The sequence below is a fragment of the Thalia democratica genome, chromosome 4, assembly GCF_965202585.1.
Source record: "Thalia democratica chromosome 4, ktThaDemo2.hap1.1, whole genome shotgun sequence".
In the NCBI taxonomy this organism is placed as follows: domain Eukaryota; kingdom Metazoa; phylum Chordata; class Thaliacea; order Salpida; family Salpidae; genus Thalia; species Thalia democratica.
The window spans coordinates 2,151,818-2,171,670 of NC_139168.1; positions in this window are offsets into that span (position 1 = coordinate 2,151,818).

The window sequence follows — 19,853 nt, forward strand, 5'->3', positions numbered from 1 at the left end:
CTCAGGGTATTTTTAAACTCTAGGATGACTTGATTTCAATCCGAACATTTTGAATATTTTAAATCAGGAACGTAGAATTTATCACACAAACACATTTATAAAAAGTAAATAAAGACAACTTGAAGAAAGTTTTACAAATTCTTGTTTTTGTCATTTTTTATTTGTTTTAAGTAATTGAAAAAATGTGTCTTTATGTAACTTTCCATAAACCGTCGTAACTTCTGTTTTTGTTATTATTTTCAACATGTAATTTTTTTTTAGTTAAATCTTGTATGTCTCATACAGTTCACGTTACGGTTATTATAAAGAAATTAGTCAAAACACATCAGAAGTTTCTTCAAAACAGTTTTGAAATAAAATTAATAAACAAATAAAGTATAGTATGAGGAACGTTTTAAAACAAAACTTTAAAACATATTTCTATTTTTGAAATTCGGCCAGCGCTAATCAAATACCTCTTGAATCCTGGTTTAAAGGACTAAGTCAACAAAATATTTTACTGAAATGTTTAGCGTTTTTCTAAAAATTTCATGTTACTATTTTTCACACATAGACTAATACATAAACTCATTGCACTTGAGTCAGAAATCCCTCGAACTATTTAAATTTATGGAAATATGTCAGTGCATTATCGGAAAAAATTGATGTAATTGATTTAATAACTATTTAAAATGAATTCTTTTCAAACATGAAATATACTCGTTGCAAATAACTCTAATAAAACTACGAATTAAAAACATCCAAATTGTAACATTTAGCGCATTAAAGCCTTGTTTTGTCAAAAAGCTACAAGAATCTAATGGAAGCTGTAGCTTCAAATATCAAAACCATACAATTTTATGTTACAAAAATTTGCATAACTTGTTGTTACTATTAACTACCTTAAATGTTTGATTTTATACGTTTAAATGTTTGAATGAAAATAATATTAATGTTTTTGAATTAAATTGTGATTTTTTTATACTTATTTTTAATGAATGTTTTCTGGGTTTACACAAGTGGCATGACATAAAGAGTCATATGGGGTGTATAGCAAAATAAATTGCCTTGTATACAGTTATCACTCGTACTTCAGCATTCCTTTTTTGATGTATTAACATAACTGCATATTTTCAGATTAGATTAAATTTAATAGTATTAGAGGTAGTTTAATTTAAATTGCTGTTTTCCCACTAGGACGTGTTATTTCAGATGTTTTAGTTTTTGCAGATTCGTAACTTTTTTGAGCTAGCTACGTAGACTATATTAATATGTAGAAGTGTTAAATAAATAGATAATTTTTGTTTCAAAATGTTTTGAAGAAGTGTTTAGCAACTTAATAATAAATTAATTTTAAAATTAAAATAAAAACACATAAATTTTCTAACGTAAAATCTCTAAAACTAAAGTTGCAATATAACAAGTTTGTAAAAAGCTAACAAGTTTTACCCAAATTCTTAGCACTTGAGCACTCTGTTTACGAAAATTGAGGGATTTCCTGCTAAAGTGCTAAGATTTTAGGTAAAACTTGTATGGGTCATATATTCAAAAAATAATAATATATTAGGTAAAAAATTTAAGTACGTCATAAAAATTAAATATATAAGTCCGTTAAACATAAAAATTACATCGAAATATTATTTTTATGGCAATAAAACCATGCACCAAAAAAAACGAAAATTGAGCAAATTTGCAGTTTTTCTGAAAAATTTATTTAGGCATATGTTATAAAAAAAGAGTATAGCGAAAGGTGTTTACATGACTTTATGTACCAATTAATTGCTAATAACAAAACTTTCTTCATTTAAACGGTTTATTGAGCAATGCTTTCAAAATTTAACTAATTTCCTTGTCAAAACAAAATAAATACTCACAAAAACTAATTAATCAAACACAATACGAGTAAACTAAAGAAGCGATCAATATAAAACTAATCAAATTAATCATAAAAACTAAAATAGATAATTAGAACAAAAATGGACTATTTAAAAATGTTAATTGTAATTCTAGATCCTTTATCAGGACCTAGATGTTGATTAAGTTTAGGTTTAAGTTTTTTAATCATAATAGCCTCTACTGCAAGTAAAATATTTCTATTTTTACAAAATTTAATTACCTCAAAACAATTAAAAATATCATTATGATTCTGACAGATTCTACATTGTTCTATATGTGAAAAAACTGCGCTATTTGTAGGTTTTGTATGTTCTTTAATTCTGACGAACAGTTGTCGCTCCGTTTCTCCAATATATTGGGTATCCAGGTCACCTGGACATTGAAACTTATAAACGATGCAACTTCTGTAGAGTTTGTTGATCTTTTCTTTCAGTGAAAAATAGTTTCCAACTTTAGATGTTCTGAAAGCTACTTTGATGTTGATTCCAATTGTTTCCAAAATTTTTGTTATATTTTTGCTGAATTTTTCTGAAACCTTTTTTATATAAGGAACTGTTAAATACTGTTGTTTAGGAATTTGTTGCTTATCTTCTAATTTTTGAAGTTTTTCTATTTCATTGTTTATGAAGTTAATCGGATAACCGTTTCTCAAAAGAAGATTCTTTATTCTGTTTGTTTCTAGGTTCTGTAGTTCTTCTGACACTAATCTTTTGTTTCTGGTGAACAATTGTCTAACCAAGTTTTTCTTCCATGACTTCGGGGTACAACAGTGAAAATTTAACAGAACATCTGTGTTTGATGGTTTCTTGTAAATTGAGGTAGTAAATTTGTTCTTTTCCAGCTTAACACTTATGTCAAGAAAAGGAAGTTTACCTGATGTACATGTTTCCATTGTGAAAACAAGATCTTGATGTAGAGTATTTAATTTTTGATTGAATTCATTTGCCATTTCTTCATTTGAAAAGATAGTAAAAATGTCGTCCACATATCTCGTGTACATTTTAGGTTGAGTTTCATTTAGAAGACCTGTTTCTAATTTGCTAACGAACCAATTGGCCAAAAGGGGGGCCAAAGGCGATCCCATAGATAGTCCATCTATTTGTTTAAATACTTGATTATTAAAACAGAAGATGCTCTGTGAGCAAGTTTTCAGTATGTTCTTGAATACTTTTTTCGTTATTTTTGATTTTATGAATACTGAAAGATTTTCTTTTGAGTATACATCGTCTGCTACCATGCTTATCGTTTCCTCTAATGGAACACTTGTATATAAACTTTTTATGTCAAAAGTTCTACAAACATCACCTTCTTTTGGCTTTATGGTTTTTAAAGAATCCATAAACTCAATATTTGAGTTTATTATCCATTTACTATTCAGTAAAGGTTTAAGTTGTATTTCTAACCATTTGCATAATCTATATTCAGGTGTGTCTATAGCAGATAGGACTGGTCGAAGTGGACAGCCAGTTTTATGATGTTTGGCCATTCCATACATTTTTCCTGGCTGACTACCTTTAGGAATTAGACTGAAGTAAACTTTTTCATCCACTATTGGTTTAATATATTTATTGATGTAACTATATATACTTTTTTCTTTTTTGTACCAAGGTGCTTTTTCATAACTGTGATTATTACCATTTAAGTTAAAATCAAGTTTTTTAAACTTTTTTGTATCATCTAGAATAACATTCATCTTCTTAATATATTCAGTAGTATTTAATAAAACTATTCCATTTCCTTTGTCCATTTTAAGACATTTGATCCTTTCATTTTGTGATAAATTTTTCAGTGTTCTGTGCACCGCTTTATTTTTTCTGGTTGAGCAAACTTTCTTGCTTTCAGAGATAAATTTAATGGTGTTAGTTCTAATTTGCTCAGTAACGTCATAAGTTAATGTTTTATTTTCATTTTTAGTAATTTGTTTAATTTGGAATTCGATTGAAGCTTTAATATTAATCTCATCTATAGTTTTTGGTAAAATGGAATGCTTGAGGCCAAACATTAATGCATTTGATTCACTAATTGTTAGTTCATGACTACTGTTGTTTATGATACAGTTTGGAGTTTTACTTTTACGTTGGTTGTTCCATAATGAAGCTAATTTCTTCTTATGTCTCTGCCTTTTGTCCAATATTTTTTCTTTAATACTTTTTTCCTTAATAGAACTCAAGAGAAGGTGATACTGACTAATGCTAGTTTTGTTGCGGACAACTTTTAGTATTTCATTTCTGTTGTTTTTAGCTATATTATACTGAGTTCTTGCAATTTTTAATTGTTCTAAAAGAACTTTTCTATAGAATCTATCAACATTATCGTACACTAACAATTTTGGAGGTTTGAATTTTAAAAATTCTGGAATTATTCCAAGTTCTTCACATTTAGTTAAATATTTAATATCCATAAATCTCATTACTGTTCTAATCATACTATTTTCAAGGTTCCTTAACTGAGACAAAGAAATACCAGTCTTTCGAGCAATTTTTATATAAATAGAGTAAGGCGAAAGGTGTTTACATGACTTTATGTACCAATTAATTGCTAATAACAAAACTTTTTTCATTTAAACGGTTTATTGAGCAATGCTTTCAAAATTTAACTAATTTCCTTGTCAAAACAAAATAAATACTCACAAAAACTAATTAATCAAACACAATACGAGTAAACTAAAGAAGCGATCAATATAAAACTAATTGTTTATATAAAAATTGCTCGAAAGACTGGTATTTCTTTGTCTCAGTTAAGGAACCTTGAAAATAGTATGATTAGAACAGTAATGAGATTTATGGATATTAAATATTTAACTAAATGTGAAGAACTTGGAATAATTCCAGAATTTTAAAATTCAAACCTCCAAAATTGTTAGTGTACGATAATGTTGATAGATTCTATAGAAAAGTTCTTTTAGAACAATTAAAAATTGCAAGAACTCAGTATAATATAGCTAAAAACAACAGAAATGAAATACTAAAAGTTGTCCGCAACAAAACTAGCATTAGTCAGTATCACCTTCTCTTGAGTTCTATTAAGGAAAAAAGTATTAAAGAAAAAATATTGGACAAAAGGCAGAGACATAAGAAGAAATTAGCTTCATTATGGAACAACCAACGTAAAAGTAAAACTCTAAACTGTATCATAAACAACAGTAGTCATGAACTAACAATTAGTGAACCAAATGCATTAATGTTTGGCCTCAAGCATTCCATTTTACCAAAAACTATAGATGAGATTAATATTAAAGCTTCAATCGAATTCCAAATTAAACAAATTACTAAAAATGAAAATAAAACATTAACTTATGACGTTACTGAGCAAATTAGAACTAACACCATTAAATTTATCTCTGAAAGCAAGAAAGTTTGCTCAACCAGAAAAAATAAAGCGGTGCACAGAACACTGAAAAATTTATCACAAAATGAAAGGATCAAATGTCTTAAAATGGACAAAGGAAATGGAATAGTTTTATTAAATACTACTGAATATATTAAGAAGATGAATGTTATTCTAGATGATACAAAAAAGTTTAAAAAACTTGATTTTAACTTAAATGGTAATAATCACAGTTATGAAAAAGCATTTTGGTATAAAAAAGAAAAAAGTATATATAGTTACATCAATAAATATAGTAAACCAATAGTGGATGAAAAAGTTTACTTCAGTCTAATTCCTAAAGGTAGTCAGCCAGGAAAAATGTATGGAATGGCCAAACATCATAAAACTGGCTGTCCACTTCGACCAGTCCTATCTGCTATAGACACACCTGAATATAGATTGTGCAAATGGTTAGAAATACAACTTAAACCTTTACTGAATAGTAAATGGATAATAAACTCAAATATTGAGTTTATGGATTCTTTAAAAACCATAAAGCCAAAAGAAGGTGATGTTTGTAGAACTTTTGACATAAAAAGTTTATATACAAGTGTTCCATTAGAGGAAACGATAAACATGGTAGCAGACGATGTATACTCAAAAGAAAATCTTTCAGTATTCATAAAATCAAAAACAACGAAAAAAGTATTCAAGAACATACTGAAAACTTGCTCACAGAGCATCTTCTGTTTTAATAATCAAGTATTTAAACAAATATATGGACTATCTATGGGATCGCCTTTGGCCCCCCTTTTGGCCAATTGGTTCGTTAGCAAATTAGAAACAGGTCTTCTAAATGAAACTCAACCTAAAATGTACACGAGATATGTGGACGACATTTTTACTATCTTTTCAAATGAAGAAATGGCAAATGAATTCAATCAAAAATTTAATACTCTACATCAAGATCTTGTTTTCACAATGGAAACATGTACATCAGGTAAACTTCCTTTTCTTGACATAAGTGTTAAGCTGGAAGAGAACAAATTTACTACCTCAATTTACAAGAAACCATCAAACACAGATGTTCTATTAAATTTTCACTCTTGTACCCCGAAGTCATGGAAGAAAAACTTGGTTAGACAATTGTTCATCAGAAACAAAAGATTAGTGTCAGAAGAACTACAGAACCTAGAAACAAACAGAATAAAGAATCTTCTTTTGAGAAACGGTTATCCGATTAACTTCATAAACAATGAAATAGAAAAACTTCAAAAACTAGAAGATAAGCAACAAATTCCTAAACAACAGTTTTTAACAGTTCCTTATATAAAAAAGGTTTCAGAAAAATTCAGCAAAAATATAACAAAAAATTTGGAAACAATTGGAATCAACATCAAAGTAGCTTTCAGAACATCTAAAGTTGGAAACTATTTTTCACTGAAAGAAAAGATCAACAAACTCTATAGAAGTTGCATCGTTTATAAGTTTCAATGTCCAGGTGACCTGGATACCCAATATATTGGAGAAACGGAGCGACAACTGTTCGTCAGAATTAAAGAACATACAAAACCTACAAATAGCGCAGTTTTTTCACATATAGAACAATGTAGAATCTGTCAGAATCATAATGATATTTTTAATTGTTTTGAGGTAATTAAATTTTGTAAAAATAGAAACATTTTACTTGCAGTAGAGGCTATTATGATTAAAAAACTTAAACCTAAACTTAATCAACATCTAGGTCCTGATAAAGGATCTAGAATTACAATTAACATTTTTAAATAGTCCATTTTTGTTCTAATTATCTATTTTAGTTTTTATGATTAATTTGATTAGTTTTATATTGATCGCTTCTTTAGTTTACTCGTATTGTGTTTGATTAATTAGTTTTTGTGAGTATTTATTTTGTTTTGACAAGGAAATTAGTTAAATTTTGAAAGCATTGCTCAATAAACCGTTTAAATGAAAAAAGTTTTGTTATTAGCAATTAATTGGTACATAAAGTCATACAAAAAAAAGAACTGAAAAAATAAAAATAATACCGTCTTTAAACTCAGTTAAATAAGTTTGTAAAATATATTTTTAGAGAAAATAAGTATTAAGTAAAAAAACGATATATTTTTAAATGGGTCCCACTATAAAAGTAAAACCCAAATTTGATGGAAATTTTCTGAAAAGCAAAGCAAAGAACGTTCTTTTGAATGAAAAAAAAAAATTCCAAGTTAGCATAAAATAAATTGAAAATAGTATATTTTGAACTTCGGTTAAAAAAAAATTACAAAAAAAAGCCATTCAAGCCAAGTTCACGCTCGTTTTTAGTTTTAGTCATTTTTTGACTGCGCTTTCACGAAAAAATTCAAGCTAGAGAAAGGTGCTAATATCAAATGATAAAAAATATTCAAAAAGTTTCCTACAAACCGAGTTTCAGCACTTATTTTTAGTTTTTATTATTTTCTATGTGGTGTTTATTGTGAATGTGACTTTTTATTACTGTAAGTTATTTGTATGTGTTGCATTGTGAAGTATTAAAAATAATTAAATAACAAAAGTATGTTTATTTCATTTTTATATTTCAAATATATACCTTATAATTAATTTTTTATTAGTTTAAAAAAAATTATATAATTTTTTTACTAATATTAATTGAAAATCACTTATATTCTCTGAATAGAAATTGAGTTTCAATATTATAACCTTAGAAGTAAAACTTAATATATAATAGATGTATTTTAAAAGCTCTTATGAAATAAATTGATTCAATTTCTAATTAGGATACGACAAAATATTTTTTTTATGTGTGTCAACCATTAGGTTTCAATTTTGTAGTTCAACTCAGAGAGTTTTAAAGCTGTCATTAACACTATTAATATATTTATAGTTTTACTGAATTTATTACTTTACAATTTTTTCACGCTTATTGGTGATCACAATAATTAACTTTTGTTCAGATTACATCTGTAAAAGCTCTTCCAGTGTGAAGCTCTCTTATAATTTATTGTTTTATGCTAAAAACATCTTTCTGGTTAACTGACTCCGTGCATTTGAAAATCAAAGAAACTGAAAGTAAAAACAGCAGAAGAAATCAGTTTTTTTGGCAGCATTTTTTTTTTGCAATTCTTTTTTTTAATTCTTCTTCATGAAGCCAAACTACATCCGTTTCATATTTCCAAATACGTCCAGCAAACATCACCCAAGTACTCCCTACCCCTAGTAAAGCATTTCTTGAAAAGTTTAATTTTTCTTGAAGTTTTTAATGTCTTAACTTAAAGTCTTATCATAAATTGCAATTTACTTATGTAAGTTCATAAAACTTTTTGTCACTTTTGTGAAATTATTCCGAGTTTGGTTCTCAAAGTTAAATCTGAGATTATTTAAGTTTAAAAATGATATTAGTTGTTTAAAAAGCAGTTTTTGAACTTTTTATTTTTGTTTAACCATGCCATAAAGTCTTGATTTGAATTAAAATTACAAAAACTAAGACTTATAGTATTTTTTTTGAATGATTTGGTTGTCTTATGTATTGCATTTTATTTATATAAATTTTGTTTGTTTATTATCTCAAAGTGTCAAAAAAAGTGTATTTGGGATTTCGGAATAAACATAGAAGTAGTGTACCTTGATAGTAGTAGGTGATCAATGTAATGAGATGTAAATTGGTTAAATAACGTGTAATTAATTTAATAAGATGTAAAAGCCTGTGTTAGATGGTAATTTTTTTGATTAAATGTATAGTTGGCTTTGTTAAAAAAATGTTTTTTTCAAAATTAAATTTTAGCTTTATATTTAGTGATTTATTTAGTTTGTGACATTTAAAGTTATATATTTATTATTCATTTATTTTTCTAATAATTAGCTTCGAACTTTGTATTTTTCACAATGTTGTTTTATGAGAATAATTTTAATTGATATTAATTTACACACCCTTTAGTGAAAATGTACAACTTATACTGTTTTTTTTAACTTGAATGCTGTATGCCAGAATTCTAAATTAAAGAGTTGTTAATACTGAATAAACGTTTGTTTGAATTTAAAATTTAATTCTTTAGTATTCAAGTGGCAACTAGTGGCAATAACTTTCTTTAATTTACCAAACTTGATTAAAAAGTCACTGATAAAAAAGTCCATTTTTGTGTTTTTGTACAAAAATGTTCTTAGTCCGAAATAGAAGTTAATAGCTTTTACACTTAAGCTTATTGTCTAAGTAAATCATTGGCAATTTAATAAAGATGATGAGTGGGCCTTTTAATATAGAAAAGTTTTGTGTTTTTTTCTCGAAATATTTAAACAGATTTAAATACTTAAAAAGTTTGAAAAAAATAATCAATAAAATGTTTATTTTATAGAGCCATTTGACTTATTGTTTCTAGTAAAAATGTTTTAAATACTTGTCATTTCACTAGGCATTTTATTATACATTTAAGTATATAGAAGTTAACTATAGTATATTTACTAGACAAGCCAGTTATTGTTTTACTTTAAATAAACTCAGGATTTTTTTTTGCTTAAATTTTAAAATGAAACAGTATAAACATTTTGCTACGATTTTTATTTAGAAACAAGTTTATTTCTAGTAATATTTTATATAATTTAAGTCACAAAATTTCCTTAGTTTTTTAAGAACTTTTTTATAAAATTTTGACCACTTTAAATTATATAATTTTTTACTTTAAAGAATCTCTTGTGTTTGTATCACAAATGTCAACTTTTTTTTTGTGAGATTTAAAAAAAACAGTTAAAAATTCTAACAGGAAACAAGTAATTATTTTTTACTATACCAATATAGTTTTCAGGGATTCTATATAAGCTGATTTAACATTTAAAACATAACATGTAAAAACCTGCAATTAGAGAAATTTTGAAAAAACCCTGGAAAAACTTAAACAAAAAAACAAAAATCACTAAAAAAACCTAGAAAAACTTAGAATTTTAACAATTTTTGCATGTTAAATAGATAAATTTTAATTTGAGACCAAAAATTTACCATGAAAAAAAAAAAAATTGTCATTACAGTTTTTGAACTAAAAGCACAAAAAGTAGCTTTACAATATCTTATCAATGTTTTTACACTATTTAACACAGTTTCTTACATTAAACTTAACTTTGAACTAAAAAAGACCCAAAAATGTGTACTTTTTAAAACCTGGAAGAAATTTGGGAAACCCAGTGAAAATTTTTGAAAAGTGGCAACCCTGTTGAATACAAGCACACTGTTTTGTCACATCATCAAATGTGGGAATTAAACTATTAATTTAGCCATCATAAACAATTTTGCTACATTAAATAAAAAATATTTATAATATTTCCTGAAATAATAATGATTTTGGACCAATATCCAGCTGAAATTAGCCTTCCCCCCATCCCCCTATGGCCTTTTAAGTGGTAATTTTTTTAATATCGAAACCTTTTCAAACGAGAACTTAATCAATTTTGATATTGATATATAGTTTTTTAAATTTATATTTAAACTATTTGTATACCAATCATAAGTTTTAAATTAAAGTTTACATATTAACATAATATATTTTGTTTTATATTAATACGTAAAGGAATATAAAATTTTAAGTATTTATTTTAAATATTATATTGCACGTATTTTTACAAGATATTACAACTCAACAACTCATATCAATAACTTTTATATAACGGACATTAAGTATAACTATTTAAAGTACAAATTAAAGTGTTTGTTAACAAAAGATCTTAGTGAAACAAGTTCACTGGAATATATAATAATAACAAATTATACAGTATCCTTCTTTTATTACACTCACATACGTTTTTGTGTGTTCCAGTTCATGGCTCAATTGAATTGTGTTAACCCATTAACACACAGAAACATATGTCAGTGTAATAAAAAATGGATACTTTATTGTTTGAAAATTAAGTATATATATTTAATTATTTATATTAAAATGTTAACTGCATCAAAAATTAACACGTTAGCTTAAATTAGAATATTGCAATTTGAATTTAATAAACTAATAATAAAAGAAAAAAATACATATATAAATGTATAACATAAATTAAGTTATAGTATTTTTATTTTATTACTTAAGATTATTATTGTTTTAAGTTTTGATAATGGCAAGTACGGAGTCTAGAAGGGTTTTTGAGAAGTTTCAGATTAAATTGAGAAGATCTCTGGTAGCAAACAATATCAAGTTTGTGGAGACGACGAATGAAAGCGAAGCATCGTTCATGATCAGTTGGGGCTTCCTGGTCCCGAGGCGAATCGACAAGATCGATTTCGATGCAGTCCGTATCTACTTCCGACGAGCGGACTATCTATGTTCCAACATCTTTCGCATCAACGGTGAGCTTTTTTGCGAAGAAAGATTATGCCCATATTCAGAATTCGAACGAATGACCGTTGACGGCATCATTCGAAAGGTGAACGAGTTGAGAAGTGCGGAGTGTGCGGTAAATGAGTTGAGAAATGCGGAGTATGCTAGTTATTGCAATATTCTTTGAATTGTGTGGATAGTCGGTGTTGTGTGGTGAATGTACTTGATTAGCTTGTAGTGTGTTAGTTTTTGTATAAAATTTTGTTTGCCTTCTATTATGTAATTTGTATTACAATACAATAAAACATGGTTTATAACAATGTGTCTTTATTGTCCTTATTTTATAATTTGTTGAATATAAAAAGCTTCGCATCTTGGATATATAATATTACTTATTTCAAATAAAGTTGAAGAACATTTAAAATTGGTATACATATATATATACACGATATATATAAATATCGTTTAACGAGATTAATCTTGTTCAAAAAGCTGTTCTTAAATAAAAATGGTTTGATTTTATCTAATTTAGGAATAACTTTTTGATAAACTTTTTAATTATTTACGACTTCCGTTCTAACAAAACTTCAAAACAAAATTGAATTATTACAAATTCAAAAAAAAAGTATTTCATTGAGAAGCAAATGGTTCTCAACTTTGAAAGTTGTAAAAACCAAGTTTATATAATTTAAGAAAAAAAGTAAACGTAAATTTTTATAACTAATAAGGGTAAATCGATTTTTACTATTTATTCTAAACACAATTTTGAAAGTTTTGAAGCAGCAAATTAGTTTTACGACAAAATTAACAGCTAATACAATTCAAACATTTCATTACAAAAAGTTAATTCTCTTTTATAGACTTTGAAAATCGCAAGTTGAATCTAAATAGCTATACATTAGAACTATTTTTATGTATTATTCCAGTTATTGGTTTCTTTATTATTGAAATTGAGAAATGTATGTAAAACCATTAAAACATAAAATATACTTGTTGCAAATAGTTCTAATAAAAGTTAACTGTAAATAAAAATAACCTCAGAAAATTGTATATAAGGCCTTAATTATGTGTAATTATTTTTTAGTGTATTTGTAAACTATATTCAGATGTAGAAGTACAAATAAGTATTTAATTTTTTTCAATTAGATTTAAAACGTATTTTAAAACTAAAATAAAAACACGTACATTTTTAAACGTAAAAATTTTAAAAGTTAAGTTGCAATAAAATTTATTATAAGTTTAATTTTTACTTTTTTAAATGCAATGGGTTGTACTAGAATCAGATAGTTAAATTTACAAGTTTTATTTTATTTCTATTGAACTGTTAACAGTGTAGACAAAATCAGTTCATAATTCTTGTTGTAATATTTTAGTAGCCGTTTTTCACATGGTTAATAAACTTCACAACGCTAGGCTGAAATTCTTTTGTAGTTTTTTAAGAAATAACTATGAATTCAATATTATTTAATTTAACTAGTAAGATTTGTTAATTCTTTACGTTCTTTTTAAAATAAATGCTTTTTTGGACCATGGTGTTTATTTATGACGTGTAAAGAAATAACTATAAATACAGTTATAGCAATGCGCTTATTTTTTCTCGCGAATATTTTAATTTTCAGTTGCATTGTTGTCTGAGACACAAAAAAATACCTGATTAGGACTTTATGTCATCGTTTACATTTAATCTGTTCGCTTTAATTCTTACAAGAAGATATTTATTGCTTCAAGTCATTGCTGTATAAGAGTGGTTATCCTACGGAGCTCGTAAGTAAAGGTAGTAAGTTTGTTGTTAATATAATAAAAAAGGAAGTTGGTTAAAATTGTCTTTAAAACCCCGTTTAATTACCTTTAAAATATCAATGAAAGAATTATTAAACAGGATAAAAGTGTAAAGCGGCAGATAGGTATCAGTGATAATACTTTATAGGATTTCGAAAAACCACTCATAAAAAATCCCCAACTTAAAACTTTTGTATTCAGTTGCGCTTCGTCTTGTTGAATTCTTTGCTGGTTTTTTGGTGTAAACTGCGCTCGTTCCCTCGCTTTAGCTTCACCCTGATTTTGTTGCTAGCTCGTGCCGCCAAACTTCTATCCTCCCCTTCTAGCTGGCATGCTGCTACATGGCCTGCTCCTGTTGCTTCGCTTGCTCGCGTGGCTTGCGCGTTTGCTCGCTTAAACATTTCGCTTTTATGGCTTCTTTTTAATAGTTTGTTTACATTCAGTACATTGTTTAATGTAAAACTTTTGAAATGGTTTTTTAACTCACCCGATGCCAAAACTCTTGAGGATCTAACATTAAACTATTCAAAACTATTTTTTCTAAAGTTTGTACGTTTTTAAGGTGCAGATGACACAGATTGAGCTTGCAACTCCAGCATTACCAATGTTTTGATTATCAAATATATAAGTTTGAAAAAACAACTTTAGCAGGAAAGTTACCGACAATCAGTTATATTTCGGCTGTATTTTTGTACCACTTCATGACTGTATAGCTTTCTTATACTTAAATTAACATAGTCAATTTTATATGAATTTAAAGCTAAATTTCATCGACTAAAATAAAGTAGAGTTATTAGTTTAGAATGGTACAGTTGAATCAGGACCCCATTAAAAGCAGCATAATTAAAAGCAATAACTCTTTAATAATGCAAATATATTGTCCAACTTTACCTAAAACATAAGTTTAAAAGTAATTCATCTAAAACAACTTTAAAAAGGTTTAAAAATTGATTTCTGTAATACATTGATTAAAACTGTCCCTTCATTTTTCTCTTTGTTATACTAAATATATTGTCAGAGCAAATCTAAAAAATTTGTTTTAATCATTACGTAAAAGTAAAAGACAGACTTGTTTTTCCATTTTGATAAATAATGAACACTTATATGTCTATATTTCTATACAAGCAGCACTTTTTGAATGTTTAATTTGACGGTTGTAAAATTTAAGCTTTCAGTATTAAAACTATAAAATTGAACTTAAAAACACTAAAACTAATTTTTAATACAACATCTGCTAAATAATTTTAAAAAAATTCTTGCTTTTTACAGCCTACAAATTAGCGAAATTACTTAGTAGAATTTCAGAATTTAATTTGTTTAATTATTAATAACAACTTTTTACAGTTTGAAGCGAGCTAACCCGGCTATGAAAACTATTCTTATTTTTAAACTTTTCTTTTTGAATTTTTTAAGCTTTTTGGTTCTTAAACGTTTTTTCATTGCTTACTAATTTTTTGAAGATTATTACAAAATTTACACGCAACCTACAAAATAGTTTTTAATTTTGAGGAAAAAAAACTAGTTTTTTGAACATTAAGCTTATTAAGTTTAAAAATTATAAAAATATAAGAGTTTGTTTATTTAAAAAAAAATACAGCTCTACACTAACTAATAAACTACAAATACAATTAATAAACATTAATTTACATAACATGTAATAAATAAAATTTACCCCCTAAAAGAAGGGAATTTACCCCCAGAAGTAAATTTACCCAGTTTAAGAATTGCTGTTAATAAATTTCAACAATTCATATGTTAAATTATTTATAACAACTTTTAGATGGAGTTTGAAACAGGTCACACCAGGCTATGAAAACTGGGAACGGGTCTAAATTGTAAGAAGAAAAAATTTCTCGAGGGGATTAAATTGCACGAGAACAAAATTGCACGAGGGATTAAAATTGTACGAAGACGATTTAGCACAAAGGATCAATTTTGCATGAGTTACATTTTTACACGAGAGTGAAAAATACAAAAACAAAAAAAAATAAATAAAACATAATTAAAAAAAATAAAACACGAAAACAAAAGTTACTGACTGAGGGTAAGGGTTAGGGGCAAGAGTAAAAAAAATTAAATTAAAAAAAGAATATTAAAGATAAAAAAATATCAAAAAAAAATTCTCCGTGCAAAATCGTCTGCTCGTGCAAAAGTATCTTCGTGCAATTTTATCTTTGTGCAATTTTGTGCACTTGTGCAATTTTATCCTCTTGTGCAATTTTGTACAATCGTGCAATTTAGACATCTACCCATGAAAACTACTCTAATTTTAATTATCAACTAAAATTAAACATTATAAAATATAAATAAACATACGCTTAATTAAATATACATTAACATTGCAACCAATCTAATAAAACCAAAGCAGGTCTAAATAATTATTCAATCTTGGATAATAAGGAATCCATGGAGGATGAAAAATAAATAAATCAAAACTAATAAGGTACAAAATTTAGTTTAATTTATTGACGCTTTAAACAGTGATGCAAAACAATCAATTATCTCTACAACGATTCTTCTTTAATCTGGGATCAAGAGGGATATGGAGTCTTCTGAACGGAGGATTAGATTCAATTTCCTTCCTGCAAAGAGAACAAACTCTCAGTTCGGATAACAACTTCACTGCGCACTGCCTGCAGTAAACATGCCCGCATTTCAGGAACACCAAATGGTCCTCATCCACCAATATGTCCCTCCAGGATCGAAGAAACACTGCGCACTCCTTCTTTTCCAGAAACTTGACGTCCTGATTTTCGCTCGATCTCGTCTCGATCGAGTTTTTGATCTGTTGTGACGTCATGGGCGACGGATGAGTGATTTCCCGCGAAAAATCTGGTTCCGCTTGAGCAATTTCTTTTGGTAGCTCGAAATGTACGACACCTCTGATGTGCCTTTGGAAGACTTCCGAGTTAATACTTTGAACAACTCTGCTATAAACACCGTCCATTATGTTTGCAAGGTAAATTTAAAACAACTGCTGCAAAATGGTTTTGAGATTAAAAATTTAAAGGTTTAAAAAATATGTTTTTAAAAATATTAGTTTAAAAGAAACTCTAGTGTTAGCCTTTTCTTCTAGCAAACACCAAATCTAGGACAAAGTAAAAATTACTTATAAACTTACACTGGGCTAACAGGTTTTTGAACCTTTTCTTTTCCTGTAGCCCGCAATAAAGCAGAGATCCGACCAATGTAATAAGGGGATTTGAGCCTGAAGTTAGTTTAGCATTCCTTAATGGAAAATATAGTTAAAGGTCAGTCTTGTTTGCATATTTGCTGAGTAGGCAAGTTTTCAAGCTTTTATATTTAATTGTTTTCATTTGTAGCCTTATCCCTAACACATCTTACTCAAAAGTATTAGTAATCAAAAAAAGAAGTATTAATAGTTTAAATTAGAAATAATAAAATTAATTTTGCCTACTCAGCTAAAATACAAACTCAGACTGACCTTTAATTATACTAGCCCTCCTTAAACAGCCTAAGTTAATTTGTTTACTAGCCACTCTATTATGGTAACTGTTAACTAAATCAGTGGTCGTCAAGTTAAAAAAAAGTTACGAGTAGAAAAAACTAAACACCAAAAAATAAAATTGGGGCACCCCATGATCTAATTTTATTAAGTGCAGCTAGTGGTGGAGCTATGTAAACACTTTTACTAGACTACTTCTCTTTAAAATTCAGAACTTTGTTTTTTTTTTTACATGCAAACCATATAACAACTAGGGTGAAACTTATTATTTGATCCTCTTTTTACTTGACCTCTCTATTTGTTTTACCTTATTTTCACAACTTTACTTTAGTTGTATGGCTTTGTCTAACTTACATGTTAATTGAACACAGCACCACAATCACTACAAAATCCCTAGTACAGTACTCTTTAAATATTTTATTAAATATTAGATACATACTTAAACTATTTCTATGTCTTTTGTTTTTGAGAATTATCTGTATTTACAAATGTTGTTTAAAAAGCAGAAAAACGAAAACAAAAAACGAGTTGAAACAGCTAAATTCAAAATAATGTATATCTTGTTGCTCTCCGTATAACTGGTGCTGACAGTTTTCCTTTTATACACTGAGTTTTCGCACTACACAAAGTTCAGGGTTGTAACTGATTGTCACTTCTTTCTGTTAAACAGTATAAAAACTGCAAATTAAACTATGACCAATTTAGTTATGTTCTAAGATTTATTATGAAATTTATTACATATAACTCTTATATTTTAAGTTTTTAACTGAACATAGTAATTTTATTTAGAGTTTTTGTAAAAATGCAAGCCTGATTGACCAAAAACCATTTTATAATTCTTTAAGCTAGCTTAAGTTTAAGAATATTTTTATGTTGACTAAAACTAAATAACAAATTAATAAAGTTCAATAAAAAAACAGAACATTATTCAACTTAAAATTAGTTGACTAATGGCCTGAAATCTTAAAACTATGCTGAGATAGAAAAAAAACTATCCAGTGTCAGCCTGATTTTAAAAACAAATTCAAAACTTTTTGAGTTATCCTGTGTCATACTCAGATTTAAAAAAACTTCAAAGTATCTATGATTATCCTGAATGTGTGGCAACCCCATTGATTACCTGAAATATCATAGTTACAACAATCAGAAAATTTGAAAGATTAAATTTAATTCAAAAAAGGGTTATTAATGTAAAGTATAAAGTAGCCTGTAGTTTGGAAAAAAATAATCTAAATTAACATGAGTATTTAAAAAAATCCTTTCTGGTCTGAGTTTTAATAAGAGATTCAAAAAATCTTATAACTACCTATACTTTTTTATTTAAATAATACAAACATACTGAAAGAGATATTAATTATAAGTTTTTTTTTTTCTTTTTTAAATGTAGAGTAAAAAAAGCTGAAAAACTGTAAAATATTGTGAAACATTTAAAAAATACGATTTATTTTTTCATTAAGTTTTAATTAAAACAGAAAAATTAAAGTTAAATTGATATTTAACAAAAGTCAATTTTTTAATTCTCAATATAAAGTTAAATATCATTAAATACAAAACAATCTTTTAATTAATTTAAAGGATCAATTATATATTAAGTATTTTTTTTATATCACATAATATAAATCTTCAAACAAAACTGCTAAGTTTCTACCTTTATATATATCATAAAAAAATATTTGAGATCCTTAGCTGGTAATTCAATAATAATTGTTAATTTTACTTTTGTTAAAACTAAAACAAAATCAGCTTGAGTAACCAAGAAAAATCAAAAGCGGGGTTGTTACTCTTTGAATCAAAAAAATATCCTGAGCCTAAAATCTAAAATCTAACTATTTAATTTTTAGTTATAAAACGAAGTTATTTAACAAAATTGGTTATAATAAAAAAGAAAATTGAATTTACAACAAAAAATGTCATACAAGATCTAGAAACACTAGAATAAAATTCAAAAACAAATCTTAAAACTATCTCGAGATTTTCATCAGATTTAAACTGTCCGGAGTTATACCAGTGTGTGGGACTATGCATGACTTACAACAAACTAGCCTGGGTCATTTTGAGTTGACAAAGAACAGCTGAAAAATTATGAAGTAGTATACTTTAAGTAACATTATGATAAAAATTAAGATCTAAATAAAAAATTCATACATTTCAAAAAAAAATTAAGATATAAATGTATTTAGAAATTTAGCACAAATATCAAAACTTGATTACCTTTTGCAAGAAAAAAACGTAATTAGTAAGATTTTGTTTCTAATAAAAGTACAATTAGGCTGAGTGTGTGGCAACCCTGATTCATACTAAAACCTAGAACTGGTTGTTGAAAGGGTGGCAGCTTTTTAGAAGAAAATCTTTGTTACAAGTAAAAAATAATTCTGAGTTACATCAAACATGTCTAACCATTCTGAGTTTTTGAGAAAAGTTAAGAAAATATTAGAAGACAAGTTAAAAAACTAAAAAATATACATACATGTTTTTTTTTGTTAAAACAGCAGAACAAAATATGTAGAAATTAAAAATAGTTTTAGAGAATAAAGTTTTCAAAATTTTTAAATTGATAAATTTAATTAACTTGAAGTTTATTAAAACACATATCTAATTAGCTTAAGATTAAAAAACAACCCCTAGAAAAATACGAGCCATCTGGAGACAATTTAAAATTCTGTATAAAGTTTAAACTAGCCTCAGTTTGTCGTAACTCTGTGTTAAATGTTATATGTGCTATTCAATTATGAATAAAATTATAAAAATCATTAATTTGAATAATGTATTTGAAATTTAATATTGTTACTTAAATTTATGCATTATTACTACCATGAATCTATTTAAAGATGTTTGTTGTTGTACTTGAAATGTTTTTATCTTAACTAATGTATTCTTTTATTCACATAAATTGTTAAGTTTTTCTGTAAATATAAAAACTAACTTTAAATTTTAGTTAAAATTAAACTAATAGTCTCATTGTCGTGTGATTATCCTTATAGAAACAATAGTTTAGTTTAAAAAAATCGTAGTGTTTGTAAATTTAGATGAAAAAAAAGGAACTTTCTTCAATAAGCAAAGTATTGTAGTTACTAACATTAACAAGTTTAAGAAAATTCTAACTTTTTATTAATGATGATTGAATTAAAGAATGCCTA